Source organism: Monodelphis domestica, chromosome 6, assembly GCF_027887165.1.
Source record: "Monodelphis domestica isolate mMonDom1 chromosome 6, mMonDom1.pri, whole genome shotgun sequence".
NCBI lineage: Eukaryota > Metazoa > Chordata > Mammalia > Didelphimorphia > Didelphidae > Monodelphis > Monodelphis domestica.
In genome coordinates this window covers 277,120,845-277,148,165 of record NC_077232.1, presented here as the reverse complement: position 1 = coordinate 277,148,165, position 27,321 = coordinate 277,120,845, and the positions used below count along the sequence as shown (strand labels likewise).

General features: G+C 36.5%; 1 protein-coding gene across 5 annotated transcripts in view; it reads left to right on the top strand.

Annotated features, from left to right (window-relative positions):
- Window positions 1–27,321, top strand: part of SHROOM3 (shroom family member 3) — a 262,210-nt gene that overhangs the window by 76,003 nt on the left and 158,886 nt on the right. The window lies entirely within an intron of this gene.

Here is a 27,321-nt window from a genome sequence, read left to right as displayed (position 1 = left end):
TTCCAGACTCTTAGGAGCATTTTTCTATTTGAGTGGCCCACACCCACAGAGTAATATATGCTTTCAGGGAGGTACTAGAGGCAAACAGCCTTGCCGAGGCACTTGGCTATATTGCTTTAAAAAGCAATCATGGTGGCTCCGTGGTTTGAGAGCCAGACCCAGAGGCAAGAGGTCCTGGGAAATGACTTAACCCCCTTGTCCAACCCTTACTGCCTTAAAACTGATACTTACATAATTATCAGATACTTACCAAATACATAATATTGATGCTAAGATAGAAAGCAGGGATTAAGAAAGGTGTTTGGGTCAGGAACCTACTATGTGAATGAGTTTTCTGAATCTAATGAGTATTCTGAAATACAAAGACTTGGATTTATTTTGTAATTGAATGTGTGATGTACCTTAAAGCTGGTGTGTAATTGAATCCCATTTCCATATCAAGGAAAAGAAAAGAAAAGTCTTTCTTGGCCAGGGAAGTTCTCCAATTGAGTTGCTCTCCATATCCATCTAACACTGGAATTGGTTAGTAGTCAACTCCAACTCCAAGGTGTTCTCCCATGGGCCAGGTCCATTCTAAAGATGACATTCCCAGTTTGATTATATGAGGCTTTCAAATTGTCCAGACCTCTGCCTTGAAGGCAATATGCCAAAAGCACATAAACATGAAAGCCAGGGCCTTGGAATTAGGACCATGAGGAATGGCAACACTACATTTTCTCTTCTTTTCACAATAATACTCTGAAGCCAGCACATCATCTCTTCCAAACTACTCATTGCTCCTGAAGAGGGTGAATGACCTCAATGAGCTTTTTGTGATCATCATCTCATTTTAATTTTGGCAGAATTGAGGCAAAATCTCGTTAGAACAAATCTTGAGACCCTGAGTGTCTAGTCCCTAAAATGTCAACAAGCATGTATTAAGTGCCTACTATGGGCAGCTAGGTGGCTCAAAGGATAGAGAGACAGGCTTGGAGATAGGTAGTCCTGGGTTCAAATGTGACTTCAGTTACTTCCTAGCTGGATTACCCTGAAGTGAGTCACTTAACCCCAATTGCCTAGCCTTTACCTTCTACCTTGGACTTGATTCTTGATTCTAAGAGGGAAGGTAAGAGGTTTTTTTTTTGTTTTTGTTTTTGTTTTTTAAGTACTTACTATATGCCAGGAATTGTATAAGGTACTCACAGTTTAATAGGGAAGGGGGAACTACACAACCATTTAAATAACTCTATACAAATAAGGATAGATTGAAGATAATCAACAAAAGAGAAGAATTAAGGGGGACCAGAAAGGACTAAGAAGGTGTAATTTTAGCTGGAGGTCCAGGGAAGCCAGGGGGCAAAGAAGAGGAAGGAGAGCATCCTAGACACAGTGGATAGCCAGTGAAAATGCTCAGAACTGAGAGATAAAGTGTCCTAGTTCTAAAGAATGGCAAGGAGGACAGTGTTTCTGAAACTCAGAGTATATTTGGGGGAGTACAGTGTAAGAAGATGAGAAAAGTTGGAAGGATCCAAGTTATGAAGGTCTTTAAATGTCAAAACAGAATAATGAATCCTATAAATTACATACCCAACAAGGACTCACATAGCTTTCATTTAAAGACTCTATTACTTTTCTTCGTGTCCCTTCCCCCATTCTGTATTTGGCTAGGTCTAGTTGTTAGGAAATTTTCCCCTCAAAATTCACACTAGGGGGCAGCTGGGTGGTTCAATGGATTGAGATCCAGACTTAGAGAAGGGAGGTCCTGGGTTCAAATATGACCTCAGACACTTCTTAGCTATGTGACCTTGAGTAAGTCACTTAACCCCCATTGCCTAGCCCTTACCACTCTTCTGCCTTGAAATCAGTACACAGTATTAATTCTACAATGGGAGATAAGGTTTTTTTTTAAAAACCACACAAGTTCCTTTAAAATTACCCAAAGGCAAGGCAAGAAATCAGGACTTGAAAAGTGACTCCAAACCCCTGACTCCATTCAGTTTAGTGCTATATTCATTAGATATAGATAGGATCCATGTGTTGCAGTGACTGGTTCCTCTCCCCTTGAGATTGACTCAGCCCAACAGATTCTTGTCTCACCCTTCCCAGAACCACCCACTCATACTCACAGGAAGGAGAGTTTCCTCAGTTAAGCCAAGTAAACATGCACCTGTGTGCCTAAAGGAAGACTTTGTGTACTTTTTATAGAGATAGAATCAAGGAAAAGTATGTGGGGAATAGTGGAAGGTTACACCCCAAAGAGATCCCAAGAAGAAAACGTACATGATGCAAGCTTTGTGACAGCAAGGGAACTCTCCCCAGGATATTTAGACAATCACTAAATAACTAAGGAAATGGCTCCTACTAGATTCTGGAATTCTCTTGTTTTGGATATCCCGTGGCTGGACTATCCCACATACTTCCTACACTCAGACTCAGGCATAACTCAATAGAAGTTAGCATACAGATTTGTTGTCTATATTCATAATTGAAAGAAATGCTAAATTTTATTTATAGGGTAGTAAAAATATTTTATTTTTCTATCATCCACATCTATCCACAGACACTCCTCCCCCTGCCCCCACCAGTGGGGCTTCATAGAGTAAGAGTCCCTGATCTAGCAAAAGTATACCAAATGAAAGAATGAATTTATTGCTATCATTATAATACCATTTCTACTGCTATTATTGTCATTTATAGAATGTTCTTATGGAATTGACTCCATGCCAAATGTAGATTATTGTCTCTGCCCTAAATAAATAGATGGGCAGATGTGAAACAAACAGAAGAGTCAGTGAAAATGTCCTTCAGGGAGGGGTTTATGACAACAGGGAAGATAAAGACTATCACCAATCATTTTTAAAGCTGAAATCTCAAACAAATTTAGACTTAGTTATATTTCTAAGTGGATATGGAGAAAAAAGTCTAAGACAGCCACAATTATCTATAAATAGGAAGAAAGATGCCACTACTGTTTTCCTGTAACATCAATCAACATAATATTTATTGAGCACTTACATGCCTGGCATACAACTACAACCTTGGTACAGGGGTGAGGGAGGGGACACAAAAAAGAGGATTCATAGGGAGTATATGAAAGAGAGGGTCTTTGCCTTTGAGGAATTTACTTTGTCAGTGAGAAAGTAAGATGATTATTCATTAAAATCTTAGTTCTTTGATAGCTCTAGGATGTCATACTTGTGAGTACTCCATGATGACAGTAACAATAACAACAACAAAAATGATGTGGTGGTATGGTTGGCAGTGGTGATAGCTTGGAAGAAGGAAAGGTAAAAGACTCCAATATCTTTGCCAAGGAAATCCTATATGGGGTCATGAAGAATTGGGCATAACTGAAAAAAAAATGACTGAACAAAAACAACAAAAGCTAATGAGTGTCTGAGGCAAGATTTGAACATAGACTTTCCTGATTTCAGATCCAATATTCCATCCATCGTGCCACACAGCTGCTCCTAGCAGTGCAGGTTACATACTAACCACATCTTATCTTGAGCAACTCTTATCCTTGTACCACAAATACTCCTTAGAGTTCCACTTACCCATGGAGAATGACAGTCAAAGGCAAAAAGTTGGGAATGATCAGTATTGGGGTACATTCTGGCCATAAAAGAGAGTTCAGGTTGGAAGTTAAGGGAGAAAAGGTTGAGATCAATTGAGAAACAATTAGGCAAGGAAATGTTAGATTAGGAATCTGCAGTTGTGGCATGATGGGACCTGTGTTTCCAATATGGAAGCCATGTTCCAGGTAGATTAGAGGAAGGGAACACTGGAGCCTGACAAATCACTTTAGGAAACTATTTGGAAACACTTGTTTTTTCAAATCATTAGGCCCTGAACTAAGAAGGAAGAATTTGTGTTTTTAGGAAAGAGAACTGAATTCTAAGCTTCATTTGTGAAATAAAAGCTGTCTTATGCATCTACTTCACAAGTATGTATATTCATTCTTGGAAGAAAAATGCAAAGATGATGTAGGGAATTTTTTCATGGTGGCCCCCACCTTTTGGCAGTATAAAACCACTTCACAAATATTTTGTTTTTTTCCAGTCCCACTTTAAAAGGTTACTATAGGGTGGAGTGAGGTGGCTCAGTGGATTGAGTCAGGCCTAGAGATGCAGGTTATAGGTTCAAATTTGACCTCATACTTCCTAGCTGTGTGACCCTAGGCAAGTCACAACTCCCTTGCCAAGCCCTCACTTCTCTTCTGCTTTGAAACTAATACACAGTATTGATTCCAAGATGAAATTAAGGCAATTCTATATAATGGAGAGATCATAAACCCAGATTACTAAAAGATATGGATTCAAATTGTGCCTTAACAAATATTGGCTGTATGGTTCTAGGACAAGTCATATCACCTCTTAGTGTTCTAAGGAGCTCTCTGAGGTAACAAGTTTTGGCCAAAAGTTTCCTCACATGATTGTTCCCTCTTATCAGCGAAATCACAGATGCAGTTTCTAACCCTGTTTAGGCTTTTGATGGTCTCAATGGCTCAGTGATCCTTTCTGGGTTATTTTTTTATTCCAGTCATCATAAAGCAAGCCTAATGTGGCCTATAGTCTTAAAAATGCCTGAATTATAAGTGTTTCCTGGGAGCTTTTGGAGCAAAGTGGGGGAAAAAAAGATGAGAAAACACTAGCCTTGAGGTTAAATATGGTGTTTTCCACTAACAACAGTACTAGGAATGATGAGGAGGGATTTGAAGAGGAAAGAGTGTAGACAATGAACTTCTGCTCTAGAAACCACAACTTTCTTCTAGTTTCTCTTCTCTCCCTCTCCAAGAGCCAATGGCTACCTTGAGGTACCCACTTCCACATTCTGATCAAATTTGTATTGCTTAGGAAGACAGTGGATGATACCCACTTACAAACAGTCCATGAACGTAGTGCAAAATACATGTAGGTCTCCCACATTTTGGCGGCCACTAACAGAGCATGTAGGGTGCATGGTATATAAAATGTACTGCACTGTATAAACAAATGAAATCAGTCTTTAGAAATTATCTCTTCATCTCAATAGATATAAAGGAGTAATTCAGGCAACTCATCTTTGCCATTTTGGCCTGTTTTATACAATTTGACTGAATACACAAACTAATTTAATTGAATGACAAGTTGATGCAATTTGCATTAATTTGTGATTTAGGTCTATCATGAGAAACAAATTCTATTGCTTCAGGTCAGATCCCATTTCAATCAGTTCCAAAAATCTGTCTGCATTCCAAAGCTGGCCTGGAATTTTACTATACTGGATATCTTTCTCAACAGTGGGCTCTTTGGGAGGGGCTTAGAAATCATTTGGTTAAACAAGGAGTCATTTTTGTAATACTGTCCCTTATAATAGATGTGTTATCTGTGTCTCTGTACAATTGAGAATTATGAGAATGATCTAAATGTTCGACTACTGTATGATTAGTGAACCAATCTCCAGGCTGCTTAGAAGAAAGGTTTTATTATTTACAATTAATGAAATACTCCACTAGATCATTTTTGATCAATGATCCCTTGGGGTAGCTCCTTGGCTCGGATGATTCTAGCACTTAGGGAACAGGAGTACATATTCAGAAACAAGACTTCTTTCACTATTTTATGTAGTCCCTGGTTTAAAGGAGTGTAAGAACTGTGGGAAGAACTTTAGGGAGTGGGGGGTTTTGACCCGGCACCTGAAATTCTTAACCCCATGTACAGAAAAGGTATCCAATTCAGCAGGAACAAAGAAATCATTATTAGCCAAGGAGATGTACCTGCAGGAACTTATTCCCATAAATTTCTTCAAGAGAACTTTGGTGGGCTTCATTCTTTTTTCATCACCAGAAGATTTAGGTAGGGACTCCAGATCAGTCACCGTAACCTTAGAAGTAACATAATAGGTAGGGTTTGCTGTGAAAAGTTCTCTTTGATTAGAAACTGTGTCCATGTGTTTACAAGCCTTTGGTGCCTCCCTTGACATCTCTGTAGAAATTATTGCTGAAATAACATAATTTGAGGGAGAAGAAGAGTGTTCCCAGTATAGCTTTCCAAAAAGCAACAGATTAGATTTTGTATACAAGAGTATGATCTAAAGTAAGGAAATGCAGTGGAAACTGTCCCAATTAGTTCTGCTCCTTAGTTACTAGCTTACTTACTTAGTTACTACCCATTGTACTTTGCAAACTTTAAATCACTATGCAAACCAACGAGTAGTTGAAAATGAACAAAATCTAAAGGCAGAATAGTTTTTTCAGTCAATCAGCAAGCAGATAGCAAATGTCTTCTACTACTATTACTACTACTACTACTACTACTACTACTACTACTTGTTAGTGACATATAAATTTAAAAAACTATTCAGTACTTTTACATTTTTATTTAATTTTTATGATTAATGAGCATTTATTTTCTCTCCCTCTCACTCCTCCCTACCATCTAATAACAAGAACAAAAAGAAAAGAAAAGAAAGCCCCCTCATAATAAATATACATAAGTGAAGCAAATTCCCTCATTGGCCTTTCCCACAAACATGTCTCATTTTGCATCTTAACTCCATCACATCCCGGTCAAGAGGTAGGGAACAGGCAGGCTTTATCATTTGATCTTCTGCACTTGTAGCTGGCCATTACACTGCTCAGAGTTCTAAAGTCTTTCAAAGTTGTTTTTCTTTTTTTTAATTGTTTTTCTTTTCATTCATTTTTTCCAGTTGTTTTGCTTAATGTTTTTTTGTTATTATTATTGTATACATTGTTTTCCTGATTTTGCTCCCTTCATTCTTGCACCACTTTAATGTGGTCTTTCATTCAACTACCATTTATTAAATGCTCATTATGTGTAAGTTCAGAGAGGTAAGCAACCACAGAAATGAAAGGCAGCTGGGTGGCTCAGTGGATTGAGAGCTGGACCTAGAGATGGGAGGTCCTAGGTTCAAATCTGACCTCAGATACTTCCTAACTTCATGACTCTGGGCAAGTCATTTAAACTCCCATTGCCTAGCACTTCTTCTACCTTGGAACCAATGCATGGTATTGGGTCTAAAACTGAAGGAAAGAGTTTAAACATTTCTTCTTTAAAGAGAGAGAGACCACTCAGAGTAATGAATACCTAGATTCAAGGCCAATTTGACCTTGGCCAATTCCCTAGCCCTCTCAATGCTCCTGGCATCTTTCTAAAACTATAAATTGCATAGGAGGTAGGGACCTATATTGATAAGTACTGGAAATTCCCTCTCCAGCATTAAAAAATAATTTAAATATTCTGTGCTTTACTGTAGTAGACAACGTACTGGTCAATAATGGTCATAAGTATGAATGCTAATGAGATTACAAATGCTGTTACACATGATAATAGATTCTCCAAAGTGATGACTGATCTTACCTGCCTCAGTTATTCTCTTGGGCCCATAACTGACTTTGTAATGTGTATGATGTCATTTTGCCTTGTTTTTGTTTTTCTTTTTCCCAAGGTAGTCCTTTTCAGGCGATTTCAAAGACTGAAATATGGATCAAAGATCCAAAAGACCTCTTAAAAGACTCAGATGATGTTTGGGAGCAGTTGGGATTTTAAAAAGAGCAAAGTCAATTAAAACAAATAAAATAAGAAAGTTGCTCCTCCCATCCCAGATGCCAGGAGAAAGCAAAACTCAATTGTATACTATTCTTCACTGAAAAGTGGAACAAAGAGAATTCTACTTAACTTCGGTCACAGAGATATTTATAAAAAGCAATAAGGTATTTTGTGTGAAGTCCTTTGAACTCATTGGAAGACAGGTGCTGTGTATCTTTGATGAATTGTTATTAAAGGAAAATCTGGCCTTTCCCCAAGACTGGATTAACTTCTTCAAGGAATCCATTGGATACAAGAAAAGAAAGGGGGGAAAAGTACCATCCAGGGCAAAGGTTCTTAAACAACAGTCCACAGACACCAGGCATGGTTTCAAGGTTCTCTGAATTTGGTTATTTAAATAAATATTTTGATAATTGAACTTTTGTACAGTTGGTTTCCCATGTAATCTTATGTATTTTATTTTATGCATTCCAGACATTATCATGAAGGATCTATAGGCTTCCTTTGTCAGCCTACCATAAGGTTCCCAAACATACAAAAGGTTAAGAGCGTCCAGTGTATGGGATTCCCATTCAATTGATTCTCCCTTCTCCCTTTCCCACCTCCCCTTCCTCCCTCTTAGATCATTCCCAGATTAAACTAGCATTTTAACTTGCACTGCCTATGATAACACTCCTTGGGGGATGACCTAGGAGACTCATAATAATAGGTTTGGTCAATAATACACTACTTAATGGAGATTATTATAACCATCCAGCTGTATATGAGAAAGCAGGCAGTTCCTGCACTGACTGGGGAAAGAGCTGGGCTTCCTGCCATACCAGCATATCAATGGGTGGCAGAGTCAACACGTAGCTAGCTGTTAGTTAGCTGGGTGGGTGGCTGGCAAGGATTCATGAAACCTGAGAGGAGGTTGGTGCTGGAGTTTTGTTTGTTTAACTTATAAATGAACTAATTACTGAAGGCAAACAGTGTACCACACCCTTGGTACAATTCAAAGAAATCTCTTCCTTACATACTTGCTGCAATTCTCCTCCCACTCCCAGGAAAATTTTAAAATTTGGGGTGACCTCTAATTTAGAAAGCAGGAACTGTTGGCTTCTCCAACCCTGGAAAAATGGAGCCCTGAAACTTTAGCGTCAGAGTACAGTCGAATTTGAACCTTCTCTAAGTAGCCATGTCTTTACTAACATAACTAAAGCTTATCTTTATTAACAAGGTTTTTAAATAAATCTTGGGAATCCATCCATTTTTCTGAGATGTTGCCTTGAAGATGGTGGAAGTTTGGGTCTTATGGTTGTCCTCCAAGAAGTATTGAAATCTGATCCATAACTAGAGAAAGGAAAATTATATTTCTAGAAATGTATATTTAGCACAAAGCAATAGACCTTGAATATAAAAGAAATTGGGCCATCCTAAAATAAATAATTGGAAAATAACCTCTCCTGTTACACAAACATTCCAGATGGTCACCTCAGGGTTGTAGGCAGGTTGCAAGGTGGCCTCATTGGGATAAATGTCAAATGTGACCTATAAAACTGGCATTTTCTAGGCAAACACAGTGTAGAGAAGTGGACAGAGTCCAGTTTGAATATAGCCCCTTGAGACAAAAAGACCTTGGTTTAACTTCGTCCTCTAAGTGCATGAGCTGTGTGAACCCAGGCAAGGATGTTATAGAAGAGTTGCTAAGTTATATAGTGGAGTTGCCAGGAGTTGCCAACATCCATGAAATCACAAGTCCAGATTATTTTTAAAAGGCTTTTTTTTTAAATGAATATGAGCTTTCCTAGATGATGGGGGCTCCAATGATTGAATATTAATATTAGATATGCCAAGACAATGACACTGTTACATTTAGACTGTTGGTAAAAAATTGGATTAGCTCCTTAAAAAGGCTATGGATTTTTTTTTAACCTTTACCTTCTGTCCAAGGTTCCAAAGTAGAAGAATGGGAAGGGCTAGGCAACTGGGATTAAGTGACTTGCCTAGGACCACCCAGCTAGGAAGGATCTGAGACTAAATTTGACAGGAATCCCAGGCTCCAGCCCATGGATTTTTTTTTTAAAACCCTTACCTTTCATCTTCGAATCCATACTAAGAAGTGGTTCCAAGGCAAAAGAGTGGTAAGAGTTAGGCAATTGAAGTTATATGACTTGCACAGGATCACATCATCAGGAAGTATGTGAGAGGAATTTTGAACCCAGGACCTCCCATCTCTATGCTTAGAACCTACAGATTTTTAAAAGCTTCCTACCTGGGTGCAGATGGGTGGCTCAGTGGATTGAGAGCCAGGCCCAGAGATGGGAGGTCCTAGGTTCAAATCTGACCTCAGATACTTCCTAGCTATGTGACCCTGGGCAAGTCACTTGACCCCCATTGCCTAGCCCTTACCACTCTTCTGTGTATTGGTTCCAAGACAGAAGGTAAGGGTTAAAAAAAAAAAGCTTTAGAAGACATTGGAGTGATCCCTTTTCATTTTACACATAAGGAAAATAAACCCCAGGGAGGCACATGGTTACATAGGTAAGATACTACAGAGCTGAAATTTGGACCCCTATCTCCTGATATCCAATCTAGCATAATTTCCTATGCTCCAATTTCTCCTTGCATCATTATAATTATATTAGACCAGTACATAATATAGTGTCCCAAAAGTTTTAGGGCAAACTTTATTAGCTTCAGCCCTGTATATAACACATATACTAAACTTCTCTGACTAGGGAAGAAGGGAGGAAGGATATAGTCACTTCTTTTTTTTTCTTTTTTTTCCACTTTTGTTTTTAATTTTAAAAATATTTTTCCATGTTTACATATTTCATTTTCTTTCCCTCCTCTCTTCCCTTCCCCCTCCTGGATTCAATAAGCACTTCCACTGGTTTATACAAATATTATCACTTATACCTATTTCTATATTATTCATTTTTGCAATAGAGCAATCTTCTAAAAACCAAACCCCCAAATCATATATCCATATTCGTTTTTCTTCTGCATTTCTACTCCAACTGTTTTTTATCTTGATGTGGATAGCATTCTTTCCCATAATTTCCTTGGGATGTCTTGTATTAGCAAACTCCATTACATTGTATGCTCCACAATGTTTCACTTTCTCTGTATAATATTCTCTTGGTTCTGCTCATTTCACTCTGTGTTCTTCCAGTTCATATAGAAATCCTCCAGTTCATCATTTCTTACAGCACAGTCCATCACCATTATATACTGCAATTTGTTCAGCCATTCCCCAATTGAGGGACACCCCCTCATTTTCCAATTTTTTGCCACCACAAAGAATGCGGCTATGAATATTTTTGTACAGATATTTTTTCAATATTATCTCTTTACAGTACAAACCTAGTAGTGGTATTGCTGGATCAAAGGGCAGTCGTTTAAAGCCCTTTGGATATAGTTCCAAATTGCCTTCCAGAATGACTGGATTAATTCATAACTCCACCAGCAATGCATGTCCCAATTTTACCACAACCCCTCCACCATTTATTATTTTCCTTTGTAAGGTTTAAATTAATATCCAATGCTCCATTATATTTTATAAGTTCATTAATAATCACTTGAAGTAAAGGAATAAAAAGGAAATAGAAGTATAAAAATGTAATATCTAAACAAAATAAAACCATGTGAATCATTTTCTTGCCTCTCCCAAAAAGTCCACTTCAGCCAGCCACTGATCACAGGAAGAGAGAGAGAGGTGGGGCTGCACAAAACTTATATCCTCCCTACATCAGCATATAACATGAGAAGGAAAGTGAGGTACTGGGAATTGTAGTGCTAGGGTTCAAATTGTATTTACACACCTTTACTGTCATATTGGTCAATCTGCTAGGTGTGAGATGGTACCTCAGAGTTGTTTTGATTTGCATTTCTCTGATTATAAGAGAAATAAAAGAACACTTTTTCATGTGCTTATTGATAGTTTTGGTTTCTTTATCTGAAAACTGCGTATTCATGTCCCTTGACTGTTTGTCAATTGAGAAATAGCTTGGTTTTTTTGTACAATTGACTTAGCTCCTTATAAATTTGAGAAATGAGACTTTTGTCAGAGGTTTTTGTTATAAAATTTCCCCCCCCCAATTTGTTGCTTCCCTTCTTAGTCCCTTCTTAAACAGGTTATTCTGTATATTTCTGAAATCTCTTATTAGCACCTGCAGATTAAGCCTGCAGGGGCCAAATATTCTTCCACTAAGACTAGTTTCTTTAAATAGGTAAGCCCTGACCCTTTGATTGTCATCACAGTGATAGACATGAAAATAGACTCAACAAAAGCTTGTGGAATGATGGAGTAATGGGGATCTTATTCATTAGCTTTGATATTAAATTACAGGCCATTCAAAGGTGAGAGGGAGATTAAGTTCTAAAGGAAGCAAGTTGAATCATGGTAGTAGTGATTGGGCTTACTAATACAGAATATGCCAATATTACTACTCTCTGGGATTTCTCCTTCACATTTCAAACTTCCTGTCCCTGAAATCTGTACTTGACAATCCCCAGTTTTAAATCCATACTCTAAAGAGGTATGAGTTTTGTTTTGTTTTGTTTTTTTTAACTTTTAGAGTGTGACAGAAAAGGTTATTTAAGCCTATTTGGCAGTGTTTTATCATGTTTCATCATTAGGAAATTAAGAGATGATCACAGTCAGGGACATGAGATAAGTCTACGAAGCTGTAAAAATTGATGAGGGATGGCATAACTCTTCTCCTTACTAGTGCCTCTTTTTTCCCAGGCCAGACAGACCAGATATTGAAATCAGAAAGGAAATGATGAACTTTAAATTATTACATGTATTTGGGCATTTTTGCCACCTTTATTTTCATTATCTACTCTAGCTCACAAATGTTTTTTTCTAGATTCATTGAAGTAGAGCCTCTGAAATAATCACTGGGGCAATTAGGAGTGCTGAGCCTAGAGACCATTCAAGTGTGACTGGGCAAGTTATTGATCTTCTGTCTACCTTGGCTTTGTCAACTATAAAATAGTGATTAAAAAAGCACCTATCTCATAGGATTATTGTGAGGATCTAATGAGATAAAATTTATAAAGCTCTTTTCACAGTGTGTAGCACATAGTAGGCACTTTATAAATGCTTCTTCCCTTCCTTTCTCAGGCCAGAATAAAATTACCTCTTCACAAGACAGATTCTTCCTTCCTCCTTCCTTTTCTTCCTTACTTTCTTCCCTTCCTTCCTTCCTTCCTTCCTTTCTTTTTTCTTTCTCTCTCTTTCTTTCTCTGTCCCCCTCCCACCCTTTCTCTCTCTCTTCCTCCCTCCCTCCCTTTCTTTCTTTCTCTCCCTCCTTTATCTCTTAAGTGCTTTGCAAATATTAGTTCATTTTATCTTCACAGACATGGGAGGGAGATGCTATGATTATTCCTTCATAACCAGAAGAGGAATTCAAGATACCAAGAAACTTCAATAATTTGTCCAGGGTCACATGGCTAATGGGTATCTATGGCCAGATTTAAACTCAGATCTTCCTAATTTCAAGTCCAACACTTCTACCCTCTGCCCCTACCTAGCTGTCTCATCATAATTTGCATAAAATGATCTCTATGACTCAAATGTTGATTTTAAAAAACCAATTATTAAGAACTAGTCAGATGTATGAACTAGAATATGCACTAGACAGTAAAGAATTAGACAAAAATAGAATTTATCCCAGCCCTAAAGAGAAAGAAGGGGCAAGCTAAGTGGCTTAAGTGGACAGAGAGGCAGGCCTAGAAATGGGAGATCTTGGGTTCAAATCAGACCTTAGACACTTTCTAGCTGTGTGACCCTGGACAAGTTATTTAACCTTGCCTGCCTCTATTCCCTAAAAATGAGCTAAAGAAGGAACCGGTAAACTGCTCTAGTATCTTTGTCAAAAAAAACCAACAACACCAAACTCAAAATTGGGTCAGGAAGAGTAAGGTGAAATGGCTCAACAACATAAAATGAGCAGTGGTGTGGTTGTTAACTGGGGAGATGGCTTCAAAACCAAGAAGACCTTGGTTCAAGTCTTGACTAACGTATACTGGCTAGATAGCCCTGGATAAATCTCTTAACCTCTCACTCTTCTAGACAAATCTCTAAAACTATTAGTTGAAAAAAAGATGCTGATCTATATTGTTAGAGGGAGTTTCCTCACCTGGGAGTTCCCAAGACTTTACCCATCAAGACCTAGCACCTATGGGGAGAGAAATGAATATCTAAAATATGCAAATATATTATATAATAATTATACATATAAATGTATGCATATAATTCTGCATAAAATCAGGTTAGGGAGGTGGCACTATGAGCAGGTGGAGGGATCAGGAAGGGCCTCATTTTTCAGGTGGCTTTTGAATTGAGCTTTGAAGAAAATGAAAGGCCTCTAAGAGGTAGGAGGTGAGGAGGGATTACATTCTGCTGATGGGGAGAGTCTATATAAAAGCCTGAGATGGCAGATGGAATGTTGTATGTGAGGAACATCCAGAAGGCTAGTTTGACTGGAATGCAGAATGCATGAAGGGAAGTGATGTATAATTAGCTGAGTAAGATGGCTAGGAGCCAGCGTGATGGGTTTTCAGTCCCTAACAGAGAAGTTTGTAGTTGCTTCTCATGGTAAGAGAGTCCCAGAAATCCTCTGAGTCAGGGAGTGAATCAGTAGTCAGACCTGTGCTGTAGAAAAATCACTTTGGGAAATGGCTTTGATGGAATACCATTGTGCCCTAAGAAAAAATGAACAGGCTGATTTTAATAAAACTTGGGAAGAAACTACATGGGATATTGAACAGTGAAATGAGCAGAACCAAGAGAGCTAAGAATAAATTATGAATGTTACCTCCAGAGAGTGGAAATGTGAGAGACTTAATTTGTATGATCATGTTGGTCTCCCAGAGATACTTTCTGTGAAGCAGGGGTAGAAGGGGAGAGCCTGGGACACTTGTGGGTAAATTCTATCAATAATTTAAAAAAGAAAAGTCACTTTGGCAACCACATGGAGGTAGATGGGAGAAGGGAGATAATTGAGACAGAGAGACCAAATAGAAAATGCCAAAAATGATTCCCCCAATAGATGAATGGTCAAAAGATTTGAAGTTTCAAAAGGAGTGCAAACTACAAATCACCATAGAAAAACAGATTCTGAATCACACATAGTAAGAGAAATTAAAATTAAAACAATGCCAAGATTATGTCTCACTCCCTTGAAAATTGTCAACCAATGAAAAGAGTAGTAAGTGGAACCCAAAACACAGTATAATGGTGAGTATGCAGAAAATGAAAGGATCAAGAAAAGAAAGTTGAATTCTGAATAAATTCAAACTCAGAGAAAGTTCCCAAGAATTGATTATGAAGCATTCCTCTCTTCTGGCAAACAGAAGGAGGCTACCAGGAAAGGATAAGTTATTTGTGTTTACCATAAGAGTATGTTTTTGCTTGATTGTTTATCTTTGTTACAAAAGAGCATCCAGACCAGTGGGAGGGCAACTATTTATGGAAGAAATGATAGTGATGCAAAGACAAGAGACATTAGTAAAATGCATTTTTAATATTTAATTTTTAAATAATATTTAATTTTTTCCTCAATTACATGCAAACCCAATTTTTAGCCTTTATTTTTTAAAAATTAATTTAGTCAATTTAGAACATGTGTCCTTGATCAGAACCTATTTCCATGTTGTTGATGTTTGCATTAGGATGTTCATTTAGAGTCTACATCCCCAACCATATCTCCCTCAACTCATGTAATCAAGCAGTTGTTTTTCTTCAGTGTTTCTACTCCCACAGTTTTTCTTCTGAATGTGGATAGTGTTCTTTCTCATAGATCCCTCCAGGTTGTTCAGGATCACTGCATTGCCACTAATGGAGAAGCCCATTACATTCGATTGTACCAGAGTGTATCAGTCTCTGTGTACAATGTTCTCCTGGTTCTGTTTAGCCCTCATTTTAAAAAATTAGAGCAAAAATTCTCTCCTCCCCTCTTCCCTCCTTGACATAGCAAAACAATCTGATAAGAGACTAATAAAATATATATATTTTTAAATTTTATTATGCCAATTATATTATACAAAAAATGGTAAAATGTATATCATACTATTTACCACCTCAGAGAAGGGTGGGGAGGGAGAAAATCTGAATCCCTAAAATATCAAAAAAATTGTCAAGAATTGTTTCTAGGAGACAGCTGGGTAGCTCAGTGGCCCTAGAGATGGGAGGTCCTAGGTTCAAACCTGACCTCAGACACTTCCCAGTTGTGTGACCCTGGTCACTTCACTCCCATTGCCTAGATGGCCTCCACCACAGCAGAGAGGGGGAGATGGAGTATCATGGATAGGAAACAGTGAGTGGACCAACTTGGCTAGGATGTAGAGTGAGTACGAGAGCATAATCATTCCAAGTTCAGCATTGCCTGCCATTTCACCAGCTTTTGAGTTTGCTTGCTTGATTCTTATGGGCAACTAGGTAGACCACTGGAGAGAGTGTTGGACTCAGAGTAAGGAATATTTGAATTTGTCTTGTCTCAGACATTTCCTCCCTTTGTGATCCTAGGCAAGTCACTTAATCCCTTTTAGCCTGAGTTTCCTAATCTGTAAAATGGAGATAATAATTGCATCTCCTTCCCAGGGTTGTTATGAGGATGAAATGGTATATGGAAAATGCTTTGCAAACTTGAAAGTGGTATGTAAATGGCAGTTGTTGTGATGGTTATCATCTTCATTTTCCCTCCATCTTTTGTTAGTTGTCTTTTAGCACCTTATATAGTTTCTTAACCTAATCTTCTTTTGAATGTGGCTCCCCATTATGAGTTGCAGAGAAGCTTTTGGTTAGAGGGGGTGGTCTACTCTCCTAAATTCTGATGCCACTAACATAAAGGGATAGAAAATTCTTTTTTTTCCATTATGGAAAAAAAGACAGATAAGAAGATTAGTGATGACAGCTCAGATGTTGTGCTGGAATTCACAAAATGTTAAAAATCCCAGAAGGGGTCTTAATGCATTGGTAGATCACTTATGAAAGATCAAAAGAAGTCCACAGACAAGAATTCCCCAAGATGAGAAGGTGTGGATCAGCTACAACCTGAGTCTTTGGAGTAAGTACTCACATTGATCAGTCATGAATCCATTGAAGCCTAATCAAAGCAATCTCCTCCATCAAGCTTTCCCCAATCTTTTCTACCTCTTCATGAAAGTGTCCTCTCTCTTTGTCTCTGTCTCTCTCCTCTATGTCTCTATCATTTTGTTTATTTTATACTTTGCACTTCTCTTTTGTATACTAATTATATTGGGTACCTATCTCTCACCATATAGACATATCTGCATCATTGGATTATGAATTTCTTTGAAAGCAGACTCTCTACCATATCTACTTTAGTCTTGCATCTCCAAAAAATAGGTGTTGGGATTGACTTTATTTTTTTTTAAACCCTTACCTTACATCTTGGAATCAATACTGTGTGTTGGTTCTAAGACAGAAGAGTTAAGTGACTTGCCCAGGGTCACAGAGCTTGGGATTGACTTTAATTGAAATAATCAATTATGAATCTGTTGAATCTTATTTTAGATTCAATTTACATGGCAACACAATGACCCCCAGTGGTTTGTCATATTAACTAGAGAAGGGACCTACCTCCACCATTCTGATGGAAAAACCTTTGTGACTCACAAGCAAAAACCACCTTGACTCAGTGAACAAATGAAAGAAATGTTTGGCCCAGAAAACAATAAAACCATGTGTACCCTTAGACCCAGCAGTCCATTCCCCAAAGAGATCAGGAGAAAAGGATAAGAACTTACATATTCCAAAATAGCAGCTCTCTTTGTGGTAGCAAAGAACTGAAAATTGGGGGGCTAAACAAATTGGGGTCTATGATTGTGATGAAATACCACCGCACCATAAGAAACGATGACAGACTAATTTTTTTAAAAATTTGGAAAGAACTACATGGGATAATAAAGAGCAAAATTAGTAGAAGCAAGAGAACATTATGTATAGCTATAGATTTAATACTTGAAGAATAACTTGTAAATGTCACCTCCAGAGAATGAACTGAAAAATGGAAACATGAAAGACATTGTGTATATATGTAGATAGATAGATAGATAGATAGATAGATAGATAGATAGATAGATAGATAGATGATAGATAGATAGATAGATAGATAGATAGATAGATAGATAGATAGATAGATAGATAGATAGAAAGAAAGAAGGAGGGAAGGAGAAACTGAGATGGTTGTAAAAATTTTTTTTCTCTTTTAAAAGACTTTTTTAATAAAGGAAGTAATGTTTGCTCTATTCTGGGAAGCCATCTTTCCAAGACTAGATAATTTGTGTAAATTTCTCAGGAAATTAGCAATCCTCTTAAAGAAGTTTAGGTATACCCAGCTGTGTGACCCTGAGCAAGTCACTTGACCCCCATTGCCTAGCCCTTACCACTCTTCTGCCTGGGAACAAATACATTGTATTGATTCTAAGATGGAAGGTAAGGGTTAAAAAGAAGTTTAGGTGTAGTCAAATGAATATATATATACATATATATATATAATATATATGAATATTTTATATATATATATATGTATATATATATAACGTATTTTGTGAACCTCGAAGCACTATATAAATGTTAGCCATCATTAAATTGTTATTTTACAATAAGAGAGGACTCTGCCAAGAGAGGACTCCAACTTCTGGCAGTGTACTGGAAGTGGCCCCATCTTCTTGGAGTATGTTAGATTAATGTTGGTGGACCTTTCCTCTGTTGGTCCTCCAGTCTGGGGAATAGAAATGCAATATCAAATGGGCCCAGGTAGATTCAAACTCTTAGGCTTACACTGGTTGTAGTTCTGCAAAAACCCTCCAATCCTGAAAAGGTATTCCAAAGGAGAAAAATATTCGTTCTGAGAAAGAATTAAGGACTTGGAGGGTCTATAAAGTCTTGTCTGATTCCAGAGTGAAGAACTATAAATGATGGGTGATAGATGCAGAGAGATGATTTAGGGGTGATGTAAGTAGAATCCTTGTAAAAAGGGGCAGCTAGGTACCTAGGTGGATAGTCTCCCAAGGGAGAAATTGGATGATTTATCTACCTGCTGGGTAACTTGTGGGGTTTCTTTTCCAGTGTAGGTTGAAGTAGAGGATCACTGTGGTACCCTCCAACTAACATTCTATAATTCTGAGGAAATGGATATAAATTGAATGTGAGGAAATTAGAGTAGACAGAAGAATTCCTGACAGCCTAGATTTCTCTAAATTAGAATAAATTATGGGAGAATCTGAGGCATCCCTCTGTAGCCTTTTTTAAATCCTTACCTTCCATCTTCTAATCAATACTTTCTATTGATTCCAAAGTAGAGTAGCAGTAAGGAGGGGAAGGGTAGTCAATGAGGGTTAAGTGACTTACTCAAGGTCACACAGCTAGGAAGTGTCTGAGGCCAAATTTAGACCCAGGACTTCCATCTGTCTGGGCTTCTATACACTGAGCTACTAGTTGTCCCTCTGTAGATCTTTAATATTAAAATAAATATTCTTTGATTATTCTGATAAAATGAAAAAATGAATACTATGGAAATAGGTATCAAGTGATAACACATGAATAACCCAGTGGAATTGCTTGTCAGCTGCAGAAGTGAGGAGGGAAGAGGAAAGAGAGAGAACTGTAACCATGGAAAAATATTTTTAAATAAATAGGTAAATAATCTTTAGAGTTAGTTTAGCTGTGGCCCTGAAGTTCACAGACAGAAAGAGAATATATATGTATATATATATATATACATGCTTTTTAATATACATGTCATAAATATAAGATGTAATTATGGTTACAATGGGCATAAAACTTATATGAGTTATATGAGTTACTTATATGAGCTATAATATAAATAAAATATGCATATTATGAATAGCTTAATATAGAAAACTTCCTGAAATTCAATATTAAGAGTCTGATCAGTGGAAGATAAGCAACTACTAAATATTCAGATGAAAAAGTATCAGTACTAAAAATTCAACTCAAATTCATGAAAGAACATGTGTTTACAATATCAAATCCAAAAAAGATATGTAGCTAGTGGAGCAGCTTTGAAAAACTTAGGGAATTAAAATTCCTCCATTCCAACTGTATTTAGCATGCTGCTTTTGGAGGCATCTAGAGAATTTGTAATCCCCTTTGTACCATGCACATAGAATATGACATGATTGACAGTGAAAAGCCTTTCAAGTTATCTGAGGATTAAATATAAAATATGTCTTGTCCTACCCCCATTCATGCAAATTCTATTCATTTTTCCTTTGGAAGTAAAGAAAATTCAATATCTTTGTTACTTATTTATTAATTTAAGCTTCCCCAAAGTTTCATAAATTTTTTCAAAAATTTTCTTATCATTATAATTTTGACCACCATCAATAAAACAACAAGAAGGAGGCAGAAAGGTGGCAAAGTGGATAGAGAGCCAGACATAGAGACAGGAGATCTTGGGTTCAAATAACTTACTCATTGTGTAACCCTGGGCAAGTCACTTAACTCTGTTTGCCTAGCCTTTGCCCTTCTTTCCTAGAGTGGTTATAAATCAGAAAATAAGAGTTTAGAAAGGAAAAAAAAAGAGTGGTTGAATCCCTTCATGACCATAACAATAATGTATCAGCATGCCTGCCCTCTCAGAGAATCTAGGACTGTTGCATTTTCCTTTTTTTTTGTCACTATCAAAATGATAAATGAGGGGCAGGAACTCATAATTGCTTTAAATCTTACTTCTGGTTAGTGCATTTCTTCCTATGCTTTGGCTATATATATATATGTATTTCTTGTATTCTTCATCAATTTCCTTCATAGTTTGTGTATCATACCTTAGAAAAATTTATTATACGGACATTTCCCCTGGTTCATTGTTATTGTTTTAATTCTAATTACACTGATTTTGTTTTTGTTTTTTGTTTGATTTTGTTTATGTGGAGAAAAAAACTTTTTGATTTTATGTTCTCTAAATTGTCCACTTTATCTCCTGTGATCCTCTTTATCTCTTGTTTGGCAAGAAAATTTTCCTATCAGCACAACTGCTAACGGTATCTGTGCCTCTAATTTATTTATCTCTTACTTATTTCCTGTGCCTCTAATTTATCTTTTAAACTGAGATTATTTTTATAATTAGAGCTTATTGTGGTATTGGTTTTGTATCTAATTTCTACCACATGGTAGTCTAGCTTTCTAGCTTTCCTAGCAATTTTTGCCAAATACTGAATCTACTTGGACTTAGTTGGAGTCTTTTGGTTTCTCAATGTTATATTACTGTCTTTGATTACTTCTTAATCTTCATATAAGATCTTTCTGATACAGCTTTTTTTATCAGTTTTTTATCTTTTTTTGACAAGGTCAAAAATAGTTTGGGTTTTGTTTTTTAATACAAAATAATTTTGGTGATTACTCTGTAGTTTGAGATTAGATATTGTTCTATTCTATTTTCTTTTGAGATTATTGACTTTTTATTCTTCCAGATAACTTTTTCTCCCTCTACCCTTCCTTTGTCTTCTAGTTTCCCTGTTGATTTTAATGTATTTCTGTAACTTACTCTGTAATAAGTTCTCTTCTCCTTCATTTCTATCCTATTGTATTCTAACTTCCTCCCCTTTTCTTACCTCTCTTAAAAGTAACAAAACAGAACTGAAACCACATCCAGGCCTTCTGTTTGCCTCTATTAAATCTCTTTCTGACTTTTGAATACATTAGGACTTTGAAAGGATATTTGTCTCTTCTCTCCCTATTAGAATAAAAGCATTCCTTCATCATATAGCCCCTTCTTTTTGCTCAAATATATTTACTTTTCTAGGTTTCTCTTGACTCCTCTGTTTGAATTTCAACATTATATTCAGTATTAGTCTTTTCAAGAGCCAAGTTTAAAAGTCCTTTATTGTATTTTAAGATCAATTCCTCCCACCCCTCTTTAGAATTTTACTCAGTCTTCTAAGTCATCAAGATACCTTTTGTAATATACTGTTTCAAGATTTTCTCTCCTTGATAATAGTTGAAGCATAGCCTTATGTGATTCCAACTGTGGTCTCTTGCTACTTGAATTCTTTTTTTTTTCTGTTTGCAATTTTTTGTGACCCTGGGAATTCTGGAGTTTTAGGAAGTGACCCATAGATTGTTTCTATTTTCATTTTGCCTTATGAATCAAACAGATCTGGGTGAAATTGCTTTAGTGAAACCTCACATGACACCTCTCTACCTTTGCACCAGCTGTTTCCCATGCCCTGCAAAGTTTTCTCTTCTCATCTCTGTCTCTAGGATGTCAGGCTTTCTTGGAGACTCAGTTGAAATGCTACCTTCTTTAAGAGACTCTACTGGTCCCCAAGCTGTTAAAGTCTTCTTCAAAATTAGCTTCCATCTTCTCTTCTCTGATGTATCTTATATTTAGGTCAATTTGCATGTTGTCTTCTTCATAAGTATGTAAGCTCTTTGAAGGTAGGAACTTTTTATTTTACCTTTCTTTGTATTCCCAGAACAGTGCCTGGTACATAGTAAAAGCTTGTTAATCAATTAATTGGTGATTGCATGACATATTATATAGAAGGTATTATTTTAACCATGACTTTAGGGAACTCCGGTGATTCTTTATTCCATCAAAAGGCATTTATTGATCACCTACTATGTGCCAGGCACTTTGGTGCTGGGAATAAAAATGTGATTAATGAAAAAATTCCTATTTGTAAGAAGCTTATAGATATCTATAAGTATATACACAAAATAAATGAAAAGAGAATAAATACCAATAACACTCTGGTTCCAAGTGCTTAGAGGGTACCCAAACTTTCCCTGCACAGTGACCTAAGGAGGCTGGTTCTGACTAGCAGTGGCTTCAAGTCCCCAGTTGCTGGCACTTATATCCCTTGCCCTGGTCTGTGACATACCTATGGGACAATTGGCTGACATCTAGTCTATTTGGAGGAGCTCATTCTAGCTTCCCTATGATGGCTTCTTGGCCCGTGTCTCTAGGTTTCTCTGTTCTCCTGAGATTGTTCTGGTTTCCTTTGCACAGCTTCTTTCCACTACAGTTGTATTCATGGATGGAGGATTTTGCTTCTTTTTCTTTTCCATTCCCTTTATCATGGTTCCTTCAAGGGTCCTTTTATATTTGGGCTTCCCTTCTACCTTTCATGTCACCATCATAATCAAAAGTCAGTTGTAATGTTTTGAACATCTTTCTGGAATAAACCTTAATAATATTCATTTGTTCAGAAATCCATGATTTCATGGAAAGCACATGGATTAGGGAGCATCTGGGTAGTTCAGTGGATTAAGAGCCAGGCCTAGAGACAAGAAGTATTAAGTTCAAATCTGGCCTCAGATACTTCCTAACTCTAATCCTGAGCAAGTCACTTAAACCCCATTGCCTAGCCCATACCACTCTTTTGCTACACTATGTATTGATTCCAAGGCAGAAGGAAGGAAGGAAGCAAGGAAGGAAGGAAGGAAGGAAGGAAGGAAGGAAGGAAGGAAGGAAGGAAGGAAGGAAGGAAGGAAGGAAGGAAGGAAGGAAGGAAGGAAGGAAGGAAGGAAGGAAGGAAGGAAGGAAGGAAGGAAGGAAGGAAGAAAGAAAGAAAGAAAGAAAGAAAGAAAGAAAGAAAGAAAGAAAGAAAGAAAGAAAGAAAGAAAGAAAGAAAGAAAGAAAGAAAGAAAGAAAGAAAGAAAGAAAGAAAGAAAGAAAGAAAGAAAGAAAGAAAGAAAGAAAGAAAGAAAGAAAGAAAGAAAGAAAGAAAGAAAGAAAGAAAGAAAGAAAGAAAGAAAGAAAGAAAGGAAAGGAAAGGAAAGGAAGCACATGGACTGGACTTAGATGCCTAAGACTATAATTACTAGTTATGTGACCTTTGGTCTTTGAACTTAATCTTTCCAAGTCTCCTTTTCCTTGCCTATAAAATGGCAATCACAGATCTTGTCTTGTACTTTAATTTTGAGGCATTATACAAACATGAGCTGTGGATGGCAGAAATTTCACTTTCAAAGGCCATCAGATTTCAGCCCAAATACTGAAAACCATCTCTAACCATTGCCTATTTGACAAAGTCATGGTGAAATAAAAATCCTGAGGAATATAGGAACCCCAAAAATATAGGAAGATTTAAATGGAGGTCAGTTTAAAACCAACATTAATAACACATCTAACTACCATGCCCTTTCCTAAAGCATAACTTGGCATACCAAACTCTGACATTTAATAAACACACAAGAGTAAGGGTTTAGAGTTAGGGTTTGAACAAACTTTTGTGTCATCTCTCACTAATAAAATATCATTTAAACACAAAGAAGTCCTTATTGACCCACAATATAAATTCCACTCAAATGACAATAGCTAATGCTATACAAATCAAATTATCAAAAGGATTCTTTTGAACAAGAAAATATATTAAAGAAAAAAGATACAGGCTATTAAGGGTAGTGAAGAAAAGAGGTAGAGACAAAGAGGAAATAGCACTTGTAGAGTTCAAGCTATATTATAAAGCAACAGTCATCAAAAACCTCTAATAATAGCTGAAAAAATAGAGGAATAGATCAATGAAACAGACTAAACAGTGGACAATCAGAAACCATGGAGTTCAAAAACAAGTGTTCAATTTATTGGAAAACAAATTATTTAACAAAGAACTTATTTAATTAAAAATAAGAGAAAATTTGAACACAGTTTGGCAGAAATTATATCATATTCCATAATACATTCTAACATGACCAAAAATTTAAAAAATTATTTTTAATAGAAGATAAATAGATCTTATATTTCTCACAGTTATGAATAAGAGATATTTTGGGTTTTTTTGAAATTTTTATTTAATTAGTTAATTTAGAACATTTTCCCTTGGTTACAAGAATCATATTCTTTCCCTCCCCTCCCCCCACCAATGCACAATTCCAATGGCTTTTACCTGTGTTCTTGATCAAAACCTATTTCCATGTTGTTGATGTTTGCGCTCAGGTGATCATTTAGAGTCTGTATCCCCAATCATATTCCCATTGACCCATTGTTTTTCTTCTGTGCTTCTACTCCCACAGTTTTTCCTCTGAATATAGATAGTGTTCTTTCTCATAAATCCCTCCAAGTTGTTCTGGATCACTGCATTGCCACTAATGAAGAAGTCCATTACATTTGATTGATTGTACCACAGTATATCAGTTTCTGTGTATAATGTTCTCTTGGTTCTGTTCCATTCACTCTGCATCAATTCCTGAAGGTCATTCCAGTTCACATGGAATTATTCCAATTAATTATTCCTTTGGGCACAATAGTATTCCATCACCAACATATACCACAATTTGTTCAGCCATTCCCCAATTGGAGGGTATCCCCTCATTTTCCAATTTTTGCCACCTTAAAGAGTGCAGCTATGAATATTCTTGTACAAGTCTTTTTCCTTATTATCTCTTTGGGGTACAATCCCAGCAGTGGTATGGCTGTGTCAAAGGGCAGACAGTCTTTTACTGCCCTTTGGGTATAGTTCCAAATTGCCCTTCAGAATGGTTGGATAAATTCACAACTCCATAAGCAGTGCATTAATATCCTAATTTTGCCACATCCCCTCCAACGTTCATTACTTTCCTTTGCTGTCATGTTAGCCAATCTGCTAAGTGTGAGGTGATACCTCAGAGTTGTTTTGATTTGCATTTCTATGATTATAAGAGATTTAGAACATTTTCTTCATGTGCTTATTAATAGTTTTGGTTTCTTTATCCGAAAATTGACTATTCATGTACCTTGCCCATTTATCAATTGTGGAATGGCTTGATTTTTGTACAATTGATTTAGTTCTTTGTAAATTTGAGTAATTAGACCTTTGTCAGAAGTTTTTTGTTATGAAGATTTTTTTCCCCAATTTGTTGCTTCCCTTCTAATTTTGGTTGCATTGGTTTTGTTTGTACAAAAATTTTTTAATTTAATGTAATCAAAATTATTTATTTTACATTTTGTAATTTTTTCTAACTCTTGCTTGGTCTTAAAATCTTTCCTTTCCCAAAGATCCGACATGCATACTATTCTGTGTTCACATAATTTATTTGTAGTTTCTTTCTTTATATTCAAGTCATTCACCCATTCTGAGTTTATCTTGGTGTAGGGTGTGAGATGTTGATCCAACCCCCATCTTTCCCATACTGTCTTCCAATTTTCCCAGCAATTTTTATCAAATAGTGTATTTTGTCCTCAAAGCTGGGATCTTTGGACTTATCATAGACTGTCTTGCTGAGGTCACTTACCCCAAGTCTATTCCACTGATCCTCCTTTCTGTCTCTTAGCCAGTACTATATTGTTTTGATGACCACTGCTTTATAGTATTGTTTGAGATTTGGGACTTCAAGGCCACCTTCCTTCAAATTTTTTTTTCATTATTTCCCTGGATATCCTTGATCTTTTGTTTTTCCAAATGAACTTTGTTGTGGTTTTTTTCTAATTCAGTAAAAAAGTTTTTTGGTAGTTCAATGAGTATGGCACTAAATAAGTAAATAGATTTGGGTGGGACTGTCATTTTTATTATGTTAACTCATCCTACCTATGAGCAATTAATGTTTTTCCAATTATTTAGATCTTGTTTTAATTGTGTGGAGAGTGTTTTGTAATTGTGTTCATATAGTTCCTGTGTTTGTCTTGGCAGATAGATTCCTAAGTATTTTATATTGTCTAGGGTGATTGGAATTTCTCTTTAGTGAAACACTGCTACTGTTTCTAGTACAATGTTAAATCATAGAGGTGATAATGAGCATCCTTGTTTCACTCCTGATCTTATTGGGAAGGCTTCTGGTTTATCCCCTTTGTAGATGATGTTTACTGATGGTTTTAGATATATCCTGTTTGTTATTTTTAGGAAAGGCCCTTCTATTTCTATACTTTCTAGGGTTTTCAATAGGAATGAGTGTTGTATTTTATCAAAGGCTTTTTCTGCATCTATTGAGATAATCATGTGATTTTTGTTGGTTTGCTTGTTGATATGGTCGATTATGTGGATGGTTTTCCTGATATTGAACCATCCTTGCATTCCTGATATAAATCCCACCTGATCATAATGAATAACCCTTGTGATCACTTGCTGGAGTGTTTTTGCTAGTATTCTATTTAAGATTTTTGCATCTATGTTCATTACAGAGATTGGTCTATAATTTTCTTTCTCTGTTTTTGACTTGCCTGACTTTGGAATTAGTACCATATTTGTGTCATAAAAGGAATTTGGTAGAACTCCTTCTTTGCTTATTCTATCAAATTTATTTTTGTATAATATTGGGATTAGTTGTTCTTTGAATGTTTGATAGAATTCGTTTGTGAATTCATCTGGTTCTGGGGATATTTTCTTAGGGAGCTCTTTGATGGTTTGTTCAATTTCTTTTTCTGATATGGGGTTATTTAGGTATTCTATTTCTTCTTCTGTTAATCTAGGCCATTTACATGTTTGTAAATATTCATCCATGTCACCTAGATTGCCATATTTATTGCCATATAATTGGGCATAATAGTTTTTAATGATTGCCTTAATTTCCTCTTCATTAGAGGTGAGGTCTCCCTTTTCATCTATAATACTGTTAATTTGGTTTTCTTTCCTTTTTTAAATTAGATTGACTAGTACTTTGTCTATTTTATTAGTTATTTCAAAGTACCAGCTTCTAGTCTTATTTATTAATTCAATAGTTCTTTTGCTTTTGCTTTTATTAATTTCTCCTTTAATTTTTAGGATCTCTAATTTAGTTTTCATCTGGGGATTTTTAATTTGTTCACTTTCTAGTTTTTTAATTTGCACGTTCAATTTATTGACCTCTGCCCTCCCTAATTTGTTAGTATATGAACTCGAGGTTATAAATTTCCCC